The 19,845-nt window shown below is 45.2% G+C and overlaps 1 long non-coding RNA gene across 1 annotated transcript; it reads left to right on the forward strand.

Annotated features, from left to right (window-relative positions):
* The first annotated feature begins 15,361 nt into the window (after positions 1 to 15,361).
* Positions 15,362 to 18,602, forward strand: LOC145539305 (uncharacterized). The gene is made up of 2 exons (XR_014077707.1): positions 15,362 to 15,408; positions 17,369 to 18,602. It is a non-coding gene; the product is annotated as an uncharacterized LOC145539305 (long non-coding RNA).
* The last annotated feature ends 1,243 nt before the right edge of the window (positions 18,603 to 19,845 follow it).

Below are 19,845 nucleotides of genomic sequence, written 5' to 3' on the forward strand. Positions count from 1 at the left end.
CGAGGATGGTAAGCCTCGAGAAGTAAGCAATGTAACACACTGGTTTGGGGAGGCCTGCGAAGCCCTCAACTCATGCGAAACTCGGCCGTAGAGTTTTGGCATGAATGGGGCCATTCTGCCTTCAGCCTTCTCCAATTCTGATTTTATAGGGGAAGTCCAGGACTATAATCTTGTGAGGAAAAGGGAGCCATTGTGTTTTCTCTTTGAAATGACCCAAATGCGTACCTGGAAAAACAAGGTCTGCTCTTAACAATCATTTGGTACACACTTAATGACCAGAAAAAGCCTTTAATTTCCGGAGGTGGCTCAGAAATCTTATCTAAGTACATGGCCACGGTGATAACCATTTAGGAACCATGCGGAAGAGGGCATCAGAAGATAATGCTGGAGTGCAGAGGGGGGCAGCTGTTGTCTGCCCACTTCCTCCTCTGAAAACACAGCCCCTCATCTCCCAGGGATGCTGACGCAGGGAGAGGCAGTGACTCCAGGCTCCCCAGGGCTCCAGCCTGGTCTCAGCTGACCCTGGGCCCTCGCCATCCTTCACTCCCTAGAGACCTGTCTTCGGCTTCTTTTCTTCCCCAAAGCCCCGGTGTTCGTTTCTCAGAGCTGTCTGACGAATAAGCACAAGCGGGGTGGCTGACAACAACAGAAATGAATCCGCTCCCCATTCAGGAGGCTGGAAGTCCAAACTCAAGGTGTGGGCGGGGTTGGTTCCTTCCCGCGGGTTCTGGAGGAGAGTCTGTCCGTGCGTCTCTCCAGCTTCTGCCGGTGGCCTGCACTCCAGCCTCTGTGTTTTTTCTCCGCTGATAAGGACACCAGTCAGAATGGATGAAAAGTCCGCTTTACTTAGCGTGACCTCATCGTAACACGACTGGTTATGTCTGCGGTGGCCCTCTTTCCCGATAAGGTCACATTCTGAGAGCCCAGGGAGGATATGAATTTGGGAGCAATTCTCGTTCCATTGAATGGCCTTCCCCACTGTCTTTCCTGAGCTCACCGTTCAACACAGTCCACCTCCATCCTCCACAGACACTGAAATCCATGGAACTTGACCCCTGGGATCCCTCGGAGTTAACCCATAGACGCTCCCAGCCTCACAGTCCACTGGCTCTCTGACCCTGCCTGTCCCAGCAGCTTTCCTTTCTGTTTCAGAAGAAGCCCTTCTTCTCATGTTATGCTCTAAGAAATCCATTCGTCTTTTACCTATTGGTTGCTGCTGTTTAGTTGCTAGATCATGTCTAGCTCTTTGTGACCCCCATGGACCGTAGCCTGCCAGGCTCCTGTGTCCATGGGATTTTTCCAGGCAAGAATACAAGAGTGGGTTGTCATTTCTTTCTCTGGGGGTGGGGGTGGGGTGGGGTGGCAGTGCTCTTTCTTCTCCAGGGATCGAACCAGAGTCTCCTGCATTGGCAGGTGGATTCTTCACCACTGAGCCACCTGAGAAGCCCTAACCTGTTTAACCAAGTCTAAACTCCAGCACCCGGATTTTCAACCTGTCTCTTCACCCTCTGATGGACCTGCACCTCCCTGCTGTTGACGTGGCTGCCAGTCACCCTCATCTCCCAGGCCTCACCCTTCTCTGCTCTTAGCCCACCCAACCCTGGTCAGGCTCTCCTGTTTCTCCCCACTCCCTCCTGCCCCTGGCAGGGCCCACCCCACTCCTCCTCGTACAGTTTCTGTCCCTTGGATGGTGGAGCCTCAGTCCAGGCTCGCTCCATTGAACGGGGTTCCCTGCTGGCTTCCTGAACTGTCTCAGCCCCTCCCATACCCTTCATTTCCAGTTCCCAGGACTGTGATATGCTGGAAGTCACTCTTTCCCTGAAATGCTCATGGCCGCTCTGGTTTGCTGGTGTTTCGCTGATGAGCCATCTCCCCAGCTAGACTTCTGGCTTTCTGAAGGTCAAGACCATGACCCATCTGTGCTTCAGTCCACCAGCACGACCCAGGAACCCCAGAAGGCGCTATCAGTTTTCACTTAGAACTTGCGCGCTTGGGGCCATTTTGCTTTATGAGCCTGGGTTGCCACAGAGAATTACTTCTTAGGGGTTGAGTCAGTTTGGGATGTTAACACAACAGGATGGGGGATTAGACTTCAATTGTTTTATAGGACGCGTTTAGAGTGTCTAAAGGTGGGCCTCAGGTCTGCCTGTTTCAGAGCCTGCAGGGTCGCTTGTTAAAAGGGAAATTCCAGGCCCCTGACCCAGACCTGCTGATTCAGAATTTTAGGAGGTGAGTCTGGGGAACTGAGCGCTGATGTCAGCGCTGGCTCCTGTCCTGGTGATTCTTATGCATGGTAAAGGTTAGAGTCACGGATTCAGACACGTGGATGATACATACTGATTCTAGTATGTTCTAGCAGAGCTGTAGATAAACAAGAGACTTATTACAGCTCATAGAGCCAGCTGGGCAAAGCCAAAAGTGATTAATTGCTTCCTAGGTGACCCATAGCTTTCAAGAGCCAGGGTTGTCTCCTGAGGTCGAGTGACATTCTCACAAAATCAGGGGCCCAGGAGGAGAATCTGGAGGGGCTTTGGGGTGACCCGTGGGCAGTGCTGAGCCCAGTCGCAAACAGAGTGTACCTGTCTTCCCCTGCTGGTCCCCTTCCCCCCAACCCCAGGCGGAGAACTAGAGCATGCTGTTCAGAGCTAATGTTTGCTTTGCTTTTGGAAACACCTCAGGGCAACTCAGGATAGGTTTTCAGAGTGGTGTTTGCCTTGGCTTGGCTGCAAAGTTCCCCCTTTCTAGTCTATTTATTGCAAGTTAGCACTCGGCCCTATATCCAGGAGTCAAACACTGGTTCTAACAGAAATCAGGGGGCAGACGAACGAAATTAAACATGGGGTGGGCTGGAGGGCGCGTCCCCATGCCGGCTTCTTGGCCTGGGGGTAACCTGAGGTCGGGGTGGGAGCCAGCCTTGCAGCCCCTGGCCTGTGCAGCCCTGTGAGGCCTCGGGACCGTGGTATGATAACAGCTGCCCACTGCCCGACAACAGGCTCTGAAGGAATTGTTTCCCAGGAGAGAGATGCGTTGCATTGTTAGCTCCTATTTTGTTTACATGTTTTCATATCTTTCAAAAGATTCAACTAGCTTTCAACAGCAAATTGAGGGTCCTTCTTGATACTGGCTCTCGGGTTGCAAACAGAGGCTGCCTTACATTTGGATGATAATCGCCAGAGCTGTGCCAGCGAATCCATTTACATTGTTTCCTTTAATCCGCACAAAACTCCATGCTGAGGGTGTTATTAGATCCCACTTAATGATGAGAAAGCAAACTCAGAGAGGTTAAGTGAGTGACCCAAGGGGACCCAGCTGATAAATGGGGAGGGAGCAGCCCCAGGGATCACTCCTTCTGAGCGACAGAGGGGCTTGAGCACTGGCGGTGACCTACTCCCACCAGAAACTTCTTTCCTTGCCTTAAAGAAGGAACAAACGTGACACATACATACCGCTATATATAAAATCAATAACTAATAAGGACCTACTGTATAGCACAGGGAACACTACTCAACGCTCTGTAATGATCTATATGGGAAAATAATCTAAAAAAAGAGTGGGTGTGTAAATATGTACACGTATAATTGATTCACTTTGCTGTGCACATGAAACCAACGCAACTTAGTAAATCAGTTCAGTTCAGTCGCTCAGTCGTGTCCGACTCTCTGCGACCCCATAAATTGCAGCACGCCAGGCCTCTCTGTCCATCACCAACTCCTGGAGTCCACCCAAACCCATGTCCATCGAGTCGGTTATGCCATCCAACCATCTCATCCTCTGTCGTCCCCTTCTCCTCCTGCCCCCAATCCTTCCCAGCATCAGGGTCTTTTCCAATGAGTCAACTCTTCGCATGAGGTGGCCAAAGTATTGGAGTTTCAGCTTCAACATCAGACCTTCCAATGAACACCCAGGATTGATCTCTTTTAGGATGGATTGATTGGATCTCCTTGCAGTCCAAGGGACTCTCAAGAGTCTTCTCCAACACCACAGTTCAAAAGCATTAATTCTTCAGCGCTCAGCTTTCTTCACCGTCCAACTCTCACATCCATACGTGACCACTGGAAAAACCATAGCCTTGACTAGACGGACTTTTGTTGGCAAAGTAATGTCTCTGCCTTTAAATATGCTATCTAGGTTGGTCATAACCTTCCTTCCAAGGAATAAGCGTCTTTTAATTTCATGGCTGCAATCACCATCAGCAGTGATTTTGGAGCCCCAAAAAATAAAGTCTGACACTGTTTCCACTGTTTCCCCATCTATTTCCCATGAAGTGATGGGACCGGATGCCATGATCTTAGTTTTCTGAACATTGAGCTTTAAGCCAACTTTTTCACTCTCCTCTTTCACCTTCATCAGTGAAGGCTCTTTAGTTCTTCTTCACTTTCTGCCGTAAGGGTGGTGTCATCCGCATATCTGAGGTTATTGATATTTCTCCCAGCAATCTTGATTCCAGCTTGTGTTTCTTCCAGCCCAGCGTTTCTCATGATGTACTCTGCATATAAGTTAAATAAGCAGGGTGACAATATACAGCCTTGGTGGACTCCTTTTCCTATTTGGAACCAGTCTGTTGTTCCATGTCCATTTCTAACTGTTGCTTCCTGACCTGCATACTGGTTTCTCAAGAGACAGGTCAGATGGTCTGGTATTCCCATCTCTTTCAGAATTTTCCACAGTTCATTGTGATCCACACAGTCAAAGGCTTTGGCATAGTCAGTAAAGCAGAAATAGATGTTTTTCTGGAACTCTTTTGCTTTTTCGATGATCCAGCGGATATTGGCAATTTGATCTCTGGTTCCTCTGCCTTTTCTAAAACCAGCTTGAACATCTGGAAGTTCACAGTTCACGTATTGCTGAAGCCTGGCTTGGAGAATTTTGAGCATTACTTTACTAGCATGTGAGATGAGTGCAATTGTGTGGTAGTTTGAGCATTCTTTGGCATTGCCTTTCTTTGGGATTGGAACGAAGACTGACCTCTTCCAGTCCTGTGGCCACTGCTGAGTTTCCCAAATTTGCTGGCATATCGAGTGCAGCACTTTCACAGCATCACCTTTGAGGATTTGAAATAGCTCAACTGGAATTCCATCACCTCCACTAGCTTTGTTTGTAGTGATGCTTCCTAAGGCCCACTTGACTTCACATTCCAGGATGTCAGGCTCTAGGTGAGTGATCACACCATCGTGATTATCTGGGTCATGAAGATCTTTTTTGTACAGTTCTTCTGTGTATTCTTGCCACCTCTTCTTAATATCTTCTGCTTCTGTTAGGTCCATACCATTTCTGTCCTTTATCGAGCCCATCTTTGCATGAAATGTTCCCTTGGTATCTCTAATTTTCTTGAAGAGATCTCTAGTCTTTCCCATTTTGTTGTTTTCCTCTATTTGTTTGCACTGATCGCTGAGGAAGGCTTTCTTATCTCTCCTTGCTATTCTTTGGAACTCTGCATTCAGATGGGAATATCTTTCCTTTTCTCCTTTGCTTTTCGCTTCTCTTCTCTTCCCAGCTATCTGTAAGGCTTCCTCAGACAGCCATTTTGCTTTTTTGCATTTCTTTTCCATGGGGATTGTCTTGATCCCTGTCTCCTGTACAATGTCACAAACCTCTGTCCATAGTTCATCAGTGAAATACACTATTAAGTGTATATATTGAAAATACACTATTAAGGGGAATTTCTGGCCATATCAGAGAAGGCAGTGCCACCCCACTCCAGTACTCTTGCCTGGAAAATCCCATGGATGGAGGAGCCTGGTAGGCTGCAGTCCATGGGTCACTAAGAGTTGGACACGACTGAGCGACTTCACTTTCACTTTTCCTTTTCGTGCACTCAAGAAGGAAATGGCAACCCACTCCAGTGTTCTTGCCTGGAGAATCCCGGGGACGGCGGACCGTGGTGGGCTGCCGTCTATGGGGTCGCACAGAGTTGGACACGACTGAAGCAACTTAGCAGCAGCAGCAGCAGCTGGCCATATCACATTTCTATTTCACAAAAATGAAAAGCATGATTGACATTCACTAGTGTGGGTGGTAGAAAGTGAAAGTGAAGTCGCTCATTCATGTCCAACTCTTTGTGACCCCGTGAACTATACAGTCCATGGAATTCTCCAGGCCAGAATACTGGAGTGGGTAGCCTTTCCCTTCTCCAGGGGATCTTCCCAACCCAGGGATCAAACCCAAGTCTCCCGCATTGCAGGTGGATTCTTTACCAGCTGAGCCACAAGGATAGAAAGAGTTTAACATCCAACTGGAACATAAGCAAGACCCTTGGGATGTGGCCACCACCCTCTGATCCAGGGTGGGTTGCAATCAAAGTCATGCTGGATGGAATCTGGGACATTAGGGACATTAGGGAAACTAAACCAGAAACTGTGGGCTTTAGGGAACAGATCCACGGACCCCCTAATTTCCTCCTTGAAGACCTCCTTCTCACTCTTCCATTCCATAGTTTCTATGGCAGAGACATGGACACAGCTCTCCTGTCCCAAACCCACAAGGCCACTTTGATCACTGGAGACTTATCTCTCTTATCAGCAGCCTGGCCTTTGTTCAAGGACCCATGATTCTCTCTACACTCAAGGATAGGAAAAAAGACTACTGTGAATTTAAAAAGCCCAGTTCCTGATTGAATCTAAGGAACCTCAAAGAGGCTAAGATATTATATAGGCACGGATCTTAGCTCCTAGAGGCTGGATGAAGTGGGCTGGAAGGGGTTAAAGGTACTGTGCTGCTTGACTATTCTGGAAAACATCATCTTTTGACTTACTGCCACGAGCTAAAAGCAGTTAAGAAGAAACCATCGTGAACAATAGTAACTACCATTCTAATATCTGCAAAAGCTGAAGTTGATGTTATTACCCTAGGTTTGCATATTAGGGAATAAGAGATTTGATGAGTTTGGTAATTTGCACAAGATTATAAAGTAAGCAATCGGTAGGGTCCAGAAAAAGTGGAAACAGTGACAGATCTTATTTTCTTGGGTTTCAAAATCACTCTTGACAGTGACTGCAGCCATGAAATTAAAAGACACTTGCTTCTTGGAAGGAAAGCTATGACTAACCTAGACTTCGCTGGAAAAGACACTGATGCTGGGAAAGACTGAGGATAAAATGAGAAGGGGGCGGCAGAGGATGAGATGGTTTAGATGGCATCACTGACTCAATGGACATGAATTTGAACACACTCCAGGAGATGGTGAAGGGCAGGGAAGCCTTGTGTGCTACAGTCTATGGGGTTGCACAGAGCCAGACACGACAACAACAGCAACAGGGCCCAGAAACGAACGCGGCCCTTTCTTGTCTGAGCCGTCTCCCATGAAATACGGTTCTCGTCTCTGCCGTGGCCTGACGGAGCATCGCGTTCTACTGCTGCATCAGCCAGAAGGTCAAGAGCAGTTACACCACCCCTGTAGTATGCTTCAGAGTCAGTCCTGGAATTAGCAGAGTTTACTCTCAGCCAAGAAAAGAGTATTCCAAGGAAAGGATATCTTAGATATTTTTTTTTTCCTTAGTTGGTAGACATTCCTTGAGAGGGTTATGGTGTATTAAAGATATATTACTGTGACGTCTTGTAAAAATTTTATAGCTGCTGTTTTACACTTATTCAACATTCCTGATCTCACTGTGGTATTCACTTCAAATAATACTGTGTGAGTCAGTGTATAAGAATCAAATGCAAGTTGTATATCATTTAATGATATCCTAAATGATGATATCTTTAGGAATGAATTTTTCTTAAATATCATGGTTGTAGTGTTGTCCATTATTGCTTTAAAATTCGAGTTTCTTGGAATTCATAATTATGATAGTTATAAGAAATGAGTTGTTTACTATTAAACAAAATACCTAATATTTCTCAACTATTAAAAGATGTGTATAATCTCAAAAGCATCTGACTTAAAAGAAGGATGAAATTCTCAGCCCGGCCTGCATGTTAGAATTTAAAAGCTTCGGAAGCTTTTATAAGCTCCTATTGTGTGGGCTTCACTCTTAGACCAATTAGATAAGATCTCTGAGAAGTGTTGTTTGGCTAGTTTTAGTTTAGAGAGTTCTGCAGGTAATTCTAAATGCAGCCAGAATTAAGAACTGCTGGACCTAAGCAATAATGGATTTTTAAATTCATGGTATTAGGCCTGACTAATATGAATGCATTAATGTATCATAAAGGGGAAAGATCTGCATTTTGCATTACAAGTAGGAGTTTTGAGTATCAGTTCAGTTTAGTTCAGTCGCTCAGTCGTGTCTGACTCTTTGTGACCCCATGAATGTTTTGAATATAATGTAATTAAAATATATGTAGAGTATATAATATATGCAAAGTCAATAAGTAACATATAAAATAGATGCTCAATAATATTACTGAGAAAATTACTGAATGACCATCCTACAAAGTTTCATATGAAAAATCATATTTTGACAAAACTTATCAATTGTTAAGGCAAAGTATCACTAAGAAAAAAAAATTTAATTAAACTATGATGTGCCATATACTAGCAACCACAACTCAGTTTCAGAATGCTTAAAATGAGGAAAAAATCTGAGTCTTAGAATTAATGAAATACAGTACAATACTCAAAAATTTGATCTCTGGTTCCTCTGCCTTTTCTAAAACCAGCTTGAACATCTGGAAGTTCACGGTTCACGTATTGCTGAAGCCTGGCTTGGAGAACTTTGAGCATAACTTTACTAGCGTGTGAGATGAGTACAATTGTATGGTAGTTTGAGCATTCTTTGGCATTGCCTTTCTTTGGGATTGGAATGAAAACTGACCTTTTCCAGTCCTGTGGCCACTGCTGAGTTTTCCAGATTTGCTGGCATATCGAGTGCAGCACTTTCACAGCATCATCTTTCAGGATTTGAAATAGCTCAACTGGAATTCCATCACCTCCACTAGCTTTGTTCCTAGTGATGCTTTCTAAGGCCCACTTGACTTCACATTCCAGGATGTCTGGCTCTAGGTGAGTGATCACACCATTGTGATTATCTGGGTTGTGAAGATCTTTTTTGTACAGTTCTTCTGTGTATTCTTGCCACCTCTTCTTTTTTTTTTTTATTTTTTTTAATTTTTATTTATTTATTTATTTATTTTTTTAATAAATTTATTTATTTTAGTTGGGGGCTAATTACTTTACAATATTGTAATAGTTTTTGCCATACATTGACATGAATCAGCCATGGGTCTACATGTGTTCCCCTTCCTGGACCCCCCACCCACCTCCCTCCCCATCCCATCCCTCTGGGTCATCCCATTGCCCCGGCCCTGAGCCCTTGTCTCATGCATTGAACATGGAATGATGTTCTGTTTCACATATGATAATATACATGTTTCAATGCTATTCTCCCAGAACGTCCCACCCTCACCTTCTCCCTCAGAGTCCATAAAATTGTTCTATGCATCTGTGTCTCTTATTCTGTCTCGCATATAGGGTTATCGTTACCATCTTCAAATTCCATATATATGCATTAGTATACTGTATTGGTGTTTTTCTTTCTGGCTTACTTCACTCTGTATAATGGGCTCCAGTTTCATCCATCTCAGTAGAACCGATTCAAATGTATTTTTTTTTAATGGCTGAGTAATATTCCATTGTATATATGTACCACAGCTTCCTTATCCATTCGTCTGCTGATGGACATCTAGGTTGCTTCCATGTCCTGGCTATTGTAAACAGTGCTGCGATGAACATTGGGGTACACGCGTCTCTTCTTAATATCTTCTGCTTCTGTTAGGTCCATACCATTTCTGTCCTTTATCGAGCCTATCTTTGCATGAAATGTTCCCTTGGTATCTCTAATTTTCTTGAAGAGATCTCTAGTCTTTCCCATTCTGTTGTTTTCCTCTATTTCTTTGCATTGATCGCTGAGGAAGGTTTTCTTATCTCTCCTTGCTATTCTTTGGAACTCTGCATTCAGATGGGAATATCTTTCCTTTTCTCCTTTGCTTTTTGCTTCTCTTCTTTCCCCAGCTATTTGTAAGGCCTCCTCAGACAGCCATTTTGCTTTTTTGCATTTCTTTTCCATAGGGATGGTCTTGATCCCTGTCTCCTGTACAATGTCATGAACCTCTGTCCATAGATCATCAGGCACTCTATCAGATCTAGTCCCTTAAATCTATTTGTCACTTTCACTGTATATTCATAAGGGATTTGATTTAGGTCATACCTGAATGGTCTAGTGGTTTTCCCTACTTTCTTCAATTTAAGTCTGAATTTGGCAATAAGGAGTTCATGATCTGAGCCACAGTCTGCTCCCAGTCTTGTTTTTGCTGACTGTATAGAGCTTCTCCATCTTTGGCTGCAAAGAATATAATCAATCTGATTTCGGTGTTGACTATCTGGTGACGTGCACGTGTAGAGTCTTCTCTTGTGTTGTTGGAAGAGGGTGTTTGCTATGACTAGAGACCAAATTGCCAACATCCGCTGGATCATCAAAAAAGCAAGAGAGTTCCAGAAAAACATCTATTTCTGCTTTATTGACTATGCCAAAGCCTTTGACTGTGTGGATCACAATAAACTGTGGGAAATTCTGAAAGAGATGGGAATACCAGACCACCTGACCTGTCTCCTGAGAAACCTGTATGCAGATCAGGAAGCCACAGTTAGAACTGGACATGGAACAACAGACTGGTTCCAAATAGGAAAAGGAGTCCGTCAAGGCTGTATATTGTCACCCTGCTTATTTAACTTATATGCAGAGTACATCATGAGAAACGCTGGGCTGGAAGAAACACAAGCTGGAATCAAGATTGCTGGGAGAAATATCAATAACCTCAGATATGCAGAAGACACCACCCTTATGGCAGAAATTGAAGAAGAACTAAAAGCCTCTTGATGAAAGTGAAAGAGGAGAGTGAAAAAGTTGGCTTAAAGTTCAACGTTCAGAAAACTAAGATCATGGCATCCGGTCCCATCACTTCATGGGAAATAGATGGGAAAACAGTGGAAACAATGTCAGACTTTATTTTTTTGGGCTCCAAAATCACTGCTGATGGTGATTGCAGCCATGAAATTAAAAGATGCTTACTCCTTGGAAGGAAGGTTGTGACCAACCTAGATAGCATATTTAAAAGCAGAGACATTACCAACAAAAGTCCGTCTAGTCACGGCTATGGTTTTTCCAGTGGTCATGTATGGATGTGAGATTTGGACGGTGAAGAAAGCTGAGCACCGAAGAATTGTTGCTTTTGAACTATGGTGTTGGGGAAGACTCTTGAGAGTCCCTTGGACTGCAAGAAGATCCAATCAATCCATCCTAAAGGAGATCAGCCCTGGGTGTTCATTGGAAGGACTGATGTTGAAGCTGAAACTCCAATACTTTGGCCACCTCATGCGAAGAGTTGACTCATTGGAAAAGACCCTAATGCTGGGAAGGATTGGGGGCAGGAGGAGAAGGGGACGACAGAGGATGAGATGGTTGGATGGCATCACCGACTCGATGGACATGGGTTTGGGTGGACTCCGGGAGTTGGTGATGGACAGGGAGGCCTGGCGTGCTGCGATTCATGGGGTCGCAAAGAGTAGGACACGACTGAGCGACTGAACTGAACTGAACTCAAAAATTATTGTCAGTTTTATTGCCTCGTCTACTCCACCTGTTATACCGCTCGTGTCCACTAGATGCCACTGTGATCTGCTACTTCAGATTCCAAAACGAAATCTGAAAACCGATTTTCTCAGTATTTAAAATTGAAACAGTGAGCCACTTTTAAGCACAAAGGACTTTTAAAATCTCACATTTTGAGAGATTGTTGCTCATAATTTCCTTCTGTTAAGACCCATCCTAAGTATCTCACAAAGTGTAAAATTATTTAAAAAGTGAATTGAAAAATTTCTAAAGGCTTGATAGAAAAGATTATCATCTCCCTTTTCTCCACATCCTCAGATTTCACATTTTGTCTCGTCTGCAGTGGGTTATAGAGGAGGGGAAGTAATACTGATAGGAAAATGTCTGACTTAAATCAAATTAAAAGTAAAACATGAACAAAAGACTGTGATGTCTTTTGGTTGGTAGACAGCAGATGATGGAACCTTGCACACATGAATTACTGCTTCCCACGCAGGAAGAGCTGGGGGGAGGGGAGGGGACTAGGGTCGGTGGGAGAGCCTTGAGCTCAGACCCAAGTGTAATGTTAACCCTGGGGACTGACCCAGGGCCTCCACGCTAAAAACTGGAATAACTTCCCTTGTTGGATGAGAATCCGTCTTCCAGTAAAATGATAAGAGGACTTAGAAGCCCAAAGAAGCTTCTGGAGACCAACTTCAAGCAGCATGCCTCAAACTGTTCCCCATCTCCAGTGAGATGAGAGCAGAAATCGGGAGGAAGCCTTTCAAAACACTTTTATAGCAAAATAGCAAAGTAATATTATGTATGTTAAGCATAAGAAAAAGAAATCGGGTTTATATTTTGTATGTCTTTATTTTTTATGTCACTCTTCTCATAATTCAATTTTTTTAGTATTTTGCAAAAGTATTGACCTATAATAGATTGGAAATTTAAAATAAAAAGAGTACAGTAGTCCTTCACCTCAGATAGCTAGGGAAGCACTCAGAAACCCATCCTGAGCCGCCAAGGGAAGAGATCCCAGGAGAATGACCTTATTAACCCCCTTAGTAATTTTCCAGTGGACAATACAGGTAGAAAAAGACTGAAGAACAGGGGCACTTGGATTGTGAAGGATAGGATGACTAGAGAAGCAAAAAGAAATCCCAAAATAGCACACCTTGTAGGGCCCCAGCCTCTGAGCCTGCAGTTGGCAGCTCTCCCCAGAATCCATGTCCCTGTAGCTCTACAAAGGCTCAGAGACCCCACGTCATCACCCTGAACCGGTCCCCTTGCCCAAAGAACACACAGCAATTGACCCTGAGACTCAGGGACTGCAATGAAAAAAAAATACAAAACCACTGACAATAGCCCAAATCTTACATATTTAGCTTCAGAAGAGAAGCATGGAGAGAAGTCTATAGCTCACTTGCTTCCTGGCTTAATCCAGCCCAAATCAGCTGGCTTCAATGGAAGGGAAGCTTAATGCACTGTCAATGTCCATTTACAGATGACTGAATTGGCCATTTTGCTTCTCTAAAAATTGCCCTGTTGCATTATCATATTGCTGATGTCTTTTTTGGAAAGTAATTTGGTCATAATTATCAACATGTAAATTGTGACTACCCTTTAACTCAGCTGTAGAAATTTATCCTATAGTTAAACTCTTAAAGCAAGCGAAGATACACAATACAACACCCAATACTCATTAATTCTTTGTCAGAGGAAAAAAAAAACTAGATAAAAGCTAAATGTTGTCAATAAGAGACTAGCTAACTGATGGCACCTGTAAACTAAACTAGGACACCCTCAGTGAAAGATGAAATGCTTACCAAAGCTCTAATGTGCAAAGAGTTCCGAGACACAATTGTAAGCAAAGGAAGGAAGCTGAAATCCAGTGGGTCCAGTATGATCCTATTTGTGTACAAAAGCAGCACATGCACTCTGATCATGCAGAGAACCCTCTCAAGCCTGTATCTGTCCACAGGGGTCACCTCTGGGAAGTGGAGCTAAGGGTGGAGACTTCCAAGAAGCACTTTCACTTCTAACACCATGCTCTTCTATGTGATTTTGTAAGGAAAGATAAGTATTAACTTAATATGGAACAAAATGCCTACTGCAAAATGAAAAGAGCTATATGAAATGGCAACAAACAGGTCAGCCAAAGACATATGCATAAAGTAGTCACACCCTGAAGGTCGAGAGAAATTGACTGACATCGACAAAGAAGAAACTAGGCTGTTCACCCATGGTTGATGAATATTTTTAGTATCGCGCAATATAAAACCCAGAGGACCAGGCAGCAGGGGACCCAAGACTCCCAGGCATGATGGCCACCACCAGGTGACAAAATCCAGAGACAACCGCTTGATTACTTAATAACTGTGTGGAAATGGACCAGGATTGGGTTCAGTTATCTAAAAAAACCTGCAAAAACAAACAAACAAAAATGATTGCCTGGTCCCACTTCACAGAGGGAGTGTCTCAGCTACCAGCAGTGCTGTTACTGTTTGCAAATGGGACACACACATTTCTTGTTAATTCTACCCCATATGATGCTGATTCATTCTGATAACCCTGGTTTCAGAAATACTAACCTTAAAAGTTACATGTAATTACTACACTCTTCCACGCTCCCCACCACAATCTGCACTCTCAGGATGAGAGCTGTGAGGGAAGACCCTGGCCCGTTTGGGGCCTTGGGCTCAGCAGACTGCATGATACATGACTCCTGGCTAATGAGTATTTTCAGAGCTTTTCCGAATTGAGTGTGTGCTGACAAGCACACTACTTATTCTGCTTTGGCCTTTCTTTCTACCACTTATTTCATGTTTCAGCCATAGTTTTGAGCAAAAGGTGTTCGGACTTGCCTCAAAGGACAAAAGAATAGTACGCTGGATGTCAGAAAGTCAGTTTCCAGGCAGCTCAAGTTGCCCTCATGGAAATGGTGGAGGAAGCAGAGGGTGAATGAAGGTCAGCGAGCCCCCGGGGACAGAAGTCCTCTGCAACTGTAACCAGCACCACAAGCAGCCCTGTGGGCCCAGGAGAGATGACCAAGGGCATGTGAGGGGCCTGTCGAAGCAGAAGCCGGAATTAAACTTCTAAAGGCCCAAAGAGCGATCCTTCCTAACTTCTGTGTGCACTGCCCATGTCATGGCTTATCTCACGCTGGGGGTGGGGGGGTGGGGTGGGGGCTGGGTTGCCAGGAGTTGGGGGCAAGGGGCGGGCAGACACAGAGCCACCCCTTACAGACACACCAGAGCACTCAGGCTTCCAGGTATTCCTGGAAGGAAACTTCCTTTCCTTTCACTCAGGGTGGGCCAGCCGTACAGCTGCAGCATCATTGAAAACAGTAGCAAGACAGAGAGACAATAGTCTTCCAGATCTGCCTTTAGGGGAAATGGTGGGGTGGGAGAGGGAAGGATCGCATGAATAGGGCCTGGAATGAGGGGTTCTGAGGGGCCTGGGAGGGACAGTTTTCTGAGATGGGTGGGTGCTCTTAACCGTGAGGCTTCTGTTTTGCCAAGGGCGGGGGGAGGTGCTGCAAATTTGGGGCCAGAAATAAATCTCCTGGTGGTGGGGGGACAGGCTGAGGCTCCCTCCTGACGACTTATTCTCCTATTGGGCCCTTCCTTTATTTATTTAGAGGACTCAGCCTTTCCTCTAAGTAAATATTGAACAGATCTTTTCAAACCACCCAGTTAAACAGTGGCAAATTGTTATCTTGTCTCCTCCTGGCCCTGTGCACAGCTACCGTGCTTCCTGCTTTAGGCCCTAACTTTGTTGGCGGAGCGGGCAGAGCCCCTGCTCTGTAGGTGAAGGCACTTCCGGTGTCGGCCATCTTGCAAGGAGGCTGTGCTCGGACAGGAAGTCCACGGGGAGAGAGGTCCGAGGCGTTCCTTTGTTTGGTCTTGTTGGAAGGGTAGACGTTTGGGGGTGGTGTTTACCACTTGGAATCAGGAGTGGGAATGGGGTAGATTTATTTAGACCCAGAAAAAGAGAGCCATGCTGAGCTGGCTGAGGTCCATTGAGGGTCTCCCATGAAAAAGATAGAATGGTTGGGGCCGAGTCACTGTGGAGGGGAGGGTTGCCCTACTATGCAAGACTTTTCTCCATAGAACAACTTCAACGGTCCAGAGTTTCGTCTCTTGAGGAAAGCAGTAGTCACTACCTCAGAGGCACTGCTTTTAGATGAATACCTTAGAAACCAAAAATCTCTTTACGATGGCCTATACAACTTGTCCATCCCCAAAGAACATGAAGACACGGGGCCCGACTGTAGACATACTGCATCTGGGTCACATGAGGGTTGTCCACCCTTTGCTAGAGCCAATGGTCTGAACAAGCAGAGCCCAGGTGGGTCCCGGGCACAATTGGATTCTTGGCTTCCTCATCCTCAAATGTGGTGAACACAGCTCCAGGCTCAGACCCAGCAAACACTGAACTACTCAGGACATTCTCCCACCGGTCAGACTGGAAATACCAGAAAAGCAAAGGTAGCTGCCCTCAGAGGTAGGGCTGGTATTTTCTTTCCTTTTGGTCAGTTTGGTTTTAACTAGAAACTGGAATACTAATTATAATGATACATGTTTACAGATTTTAACTAATTAATCCCTTGGAGTCCTCTTTTAGGGGGAAAGCATTCTACCCACCTCATACATCAGGAAAACAGAGCCATATGGGTTGGCAGGGCTGGGTGGTCGCTTGTGTCAGTACAAGCGTGGAGGCCTGGACTTCAGCAGTTCTTGACTTCTTGGCCTGGGTCCAGATTGCTGGGCCTCACAGCCCCTAGAAAGGTAACACATGAGAAATTGAAGCAGACCAGACCATAAACCATCAGGGGCAGTTGGCTCCAGTTAGGAGGGTGGGCCCAGTGGCCCTGCCTCTCCTGTTTCTCTTAGAAACACAGGTTTGGAGAGGAGGAAAACCCATTTCTCCAGGATTGTTTTGCCCACCTTTAATTACCAGTTAAAACAAAACATTCTGTAGAGGAAAAACTCCCCTTGAAAGAAAACCCAAGTTGCTGTGAAGGTTTCATCTTTCCCTTTAGAATCCCAAGGTCCGCAGTCATGTAATCCAATGTTGGCCTGAAAAAATATTTGTCTACAGAAACACCCACAAGGGGTGTCAGGGACCCAAGTGCCTGGGCATGGGGGTGCAGCCTGCAGGGTGCCCCTCAGCCAAAACCCCCCAATCAGGCTCTGACCTACTTATTAGGAACCCTCTTAATTCCTTTTAACAAGGGGTATCTAAGTTTTCTCATGATTCTGCCTTCTCTATCTGCCAGCAATATTTTTCTCAACAAATTAGGGTGAGATAGGAGGTGTGGGTGAAGAGAGAAGAGTAGAAAGGTCTTCAATGGCTATGGCTATTTCAAGGTAAGGGAGGTGGTAGGAAGACAGAAGGAGGCAGGGTGGAACCTTTCAGTGTCAACAACTGAAGACATATACGGGCATCCAGGCTGGCAAAGAAATCCAGGCTGGGTCCCCAGAGAAAATTGCTTTTTTAAAAAGTGAGCAGGCGTGGTCAAGCATGATACTCTCAGTGTATCCAGGCAGATTATCACCTCTGTTTGGAAGCAGAGCCTTGTTATCCCTCCAAACCCAAATAGGCATTTATTTAGTCTCGATCCCCTATATTAACTCGTATCATTGTCCAGTTTTTCATATGTGGATGCTCTCTTTCCAATTCAATTGTAGACTTCTTAGTGGTAGAGATCAGAGTTTTCATAATCGATAGTAATTAAAATGATTGATCCAAAAGTTTCCCCTTGTGTGTTATCAACTGAGGGACGTAAACCAATTTCAGTCTCATTTCTATTGCTTGATTTCCTTTCATTGTTCCAGATTTCCTGTTAAGGTCCAAATTTTGAGAGTGCTCCCCAATGCAAGAGCACATCTGGGAGACATGTGTTTCTCTTCTTTGCTCCTTCACAATGGTAATTTTTCCGGCTACTACAGGAAGCTGGGCAGATTCAGAAGTACAGGAGCCCCACCAAAGTCTGAGATGATATTCATTGACGCTATCAGCATGTCTGAACGCCAACATCTGCTTCAAGAGTGATTGCTCAGAGAGGTTCATCCAGTCCTAAATTTGGTTGGTCTGTTTTGAGGTGATAGCCTCATATTGAAGTAATTTCTCCCCACCAAAGGGTCTAGAATAGGTTCAGTTGTAACCAATTTTATGTAGTTGTGACTGCCTCAAGAAACCTGGAAAAGGTTATTAAGAGTGTATGTCTAGGCATATGGATAACTGCTCCAGCCCAACTGTCTGTGAACACCATTAGCAGCCCTTGAAACAGTTCTCCAGGAAGTGCGGGCTGTTAATAACTCTGCCCCAGTGCTCCTCTGTGAGCCGAATGTTGCAAGGAGCCCAAGTGCTCTGAATTGACAACCTGCTGAGGAGACTGCAATGAACCCAGGAAACATTGCCGAAGGAAGATGGAAGATTACCAACTCTCCCTGGCCAGTAGGTGGACTTGTCACTGTTGATAGACAGAAGAGTGACAAGCTGAGAGATTATGGAGCTGTGTCCCTTGTACTCACTCTGAAAAGCCTCCACCTCAAACAGTCAGAAGTACTAAAACATCTCTTGTGTGGCAAGAGAAAGAATCTTCCCATCAGTAACTATTAATTGACTTTCACTTTGTAGGAAAATACTGTATCAAGTGCTTGGAGATAGAAAAATATGCCTTCAGGATGTTTACAATCTAGCTAGGGGGATAAGACACAAGATTGAAAACCTAGTTAAAACGCAAAGCAGTGGACTATCTGCCCTATGGGGTAATATTCTCCCACTGAAGTGAATGAAGTAAATCTGTAAGTACTGAATGCAAAGTGGAAAAAGGCCAGCAACTGAACAAAATACCATCTACATAAATATTAAAGCAAAGTGCCTAAGTATGTATGACCATCCACATGTATGCAAATGCATAAAGGAAACAGGAAGAAGACACACCAAAATAGAGACAATTTCCTTCTGAGGAGGAGAGTGAGACTGGGAAAGGCTGTAAAGGACACTTTCCATATTTTTACTCAGCAGACTTCTGTACTGAATAAATTATTCAGAACAAAAAAAAAATCTGTGTATTTCTTACATAAAAAGGGGGAAAGAGTGAAAAATACAAAGCAAGTTCATGATAGATAGGTGATTAAACCAAAGGTAATCATCATGGTCCCATCCCTCTGCAGTGATTCCTTGAGCTTAATCATGTGATAAAATCATGGCCAGTGGGAGGCTGCTGGGTAAATCTTCCTTGCTCTTAAAGGGAGGAATGAAGAAGAGAAAGCACATCTCCTTTCTGCTGGATATGATAGTGTCCTGGATGTGAAGCCTGGTGGTGCAGCAGCCATTCTGTGCCTTGGGGAGCTACTCTGGGGACCAAGCTGAATTCTGAGAATATGGCTAGAAAGATGAAAACACTGGGGTCTTTGAAGACCTTATGGAGCCACTGAATGAACATACCCCAGAGTTGCTCTACCTCTGGACCTCTGCTTAGTGAGAGGGCACATTGTTCTTTTTGTTGAGGTGGGGTTATCTGTTACTTGCAGCCCAATGCGTCCTAACTGACATAGCAGTCAGCAGGAGCCCTGTCTGCTTATGAGGTCACAAGCTCCTTGGGACCTGGGAGATCTTTGAGTCCTAAGGCTATGGAACATTCTCCAGAATGGAGAAGAGGTCAGGAGCCTGGTGGCTGGAAGGAGAGAGGGAGCTTTGGGGAGGCAGGGAACTCCTCCCAAGACAGGGGCACTCATTCTTCTGGCATCTTGGTGGCGAGTGGGGCTGCAGGCGTGGGGCAGGAGGTTATTAGACCAATGACCCCTCAGTCTGGCCCTTGGGGACTTGGTCCAAGCCCCTAACAGAGGCAGAGGCTGCACTTGGAAGGTCAAAAGAGCCATCACGATGCTGGGCTATTTGGAGGGAATGTTTCCTTCCCTTGGAGTGCAAAGCTCCAGCTTCTACACGTAGGTAGCCTCCTTAGGGCTGAAGCCAGTGTGTGGTGGCAGCACCGCAGGGAGCACAGCTTCAACCTTGTAGAGCTGAGCATGGGCTGCGGGGAGCTGCGACCTGCAGAGCCCGGGTCGGGTGGCAATGGTTTGCAGGTGGCTCCACGCCACCTCGCAGTGGGGAAGAGGTGAGAAAGCCCGGGAGATGGCCCTCCACAGTGTCCCAGGATCCACCACGAATTTCCCCAGAAGTGGTGACGGTTTTGACTGGTTTGTAGAGAAGCCTAGCTGAATTAAACTCCAGTGATCCCCAACATGCTGTTGATTTAAAATGTTTTAAACTGGAGTTTAAACATTGCTGTGTTGTAGCTGAGTCC

The sequence above is a fragment of the Giraffa tippelskirchi genome, chromosome 2, assembly GCF_054371585.1.
Source record: "Giraffa tippelskirchi isolate mGirTip1 chromosome 2, T2T-mGirTip1v1.2.pri, whole genome shotgun sequence".
NCBI lineage: Eukaryota > Metazoa > Chordata > Mammalia > Artiodactyla > Giraffidae > Giraffa > Giraffa tippelskirchi.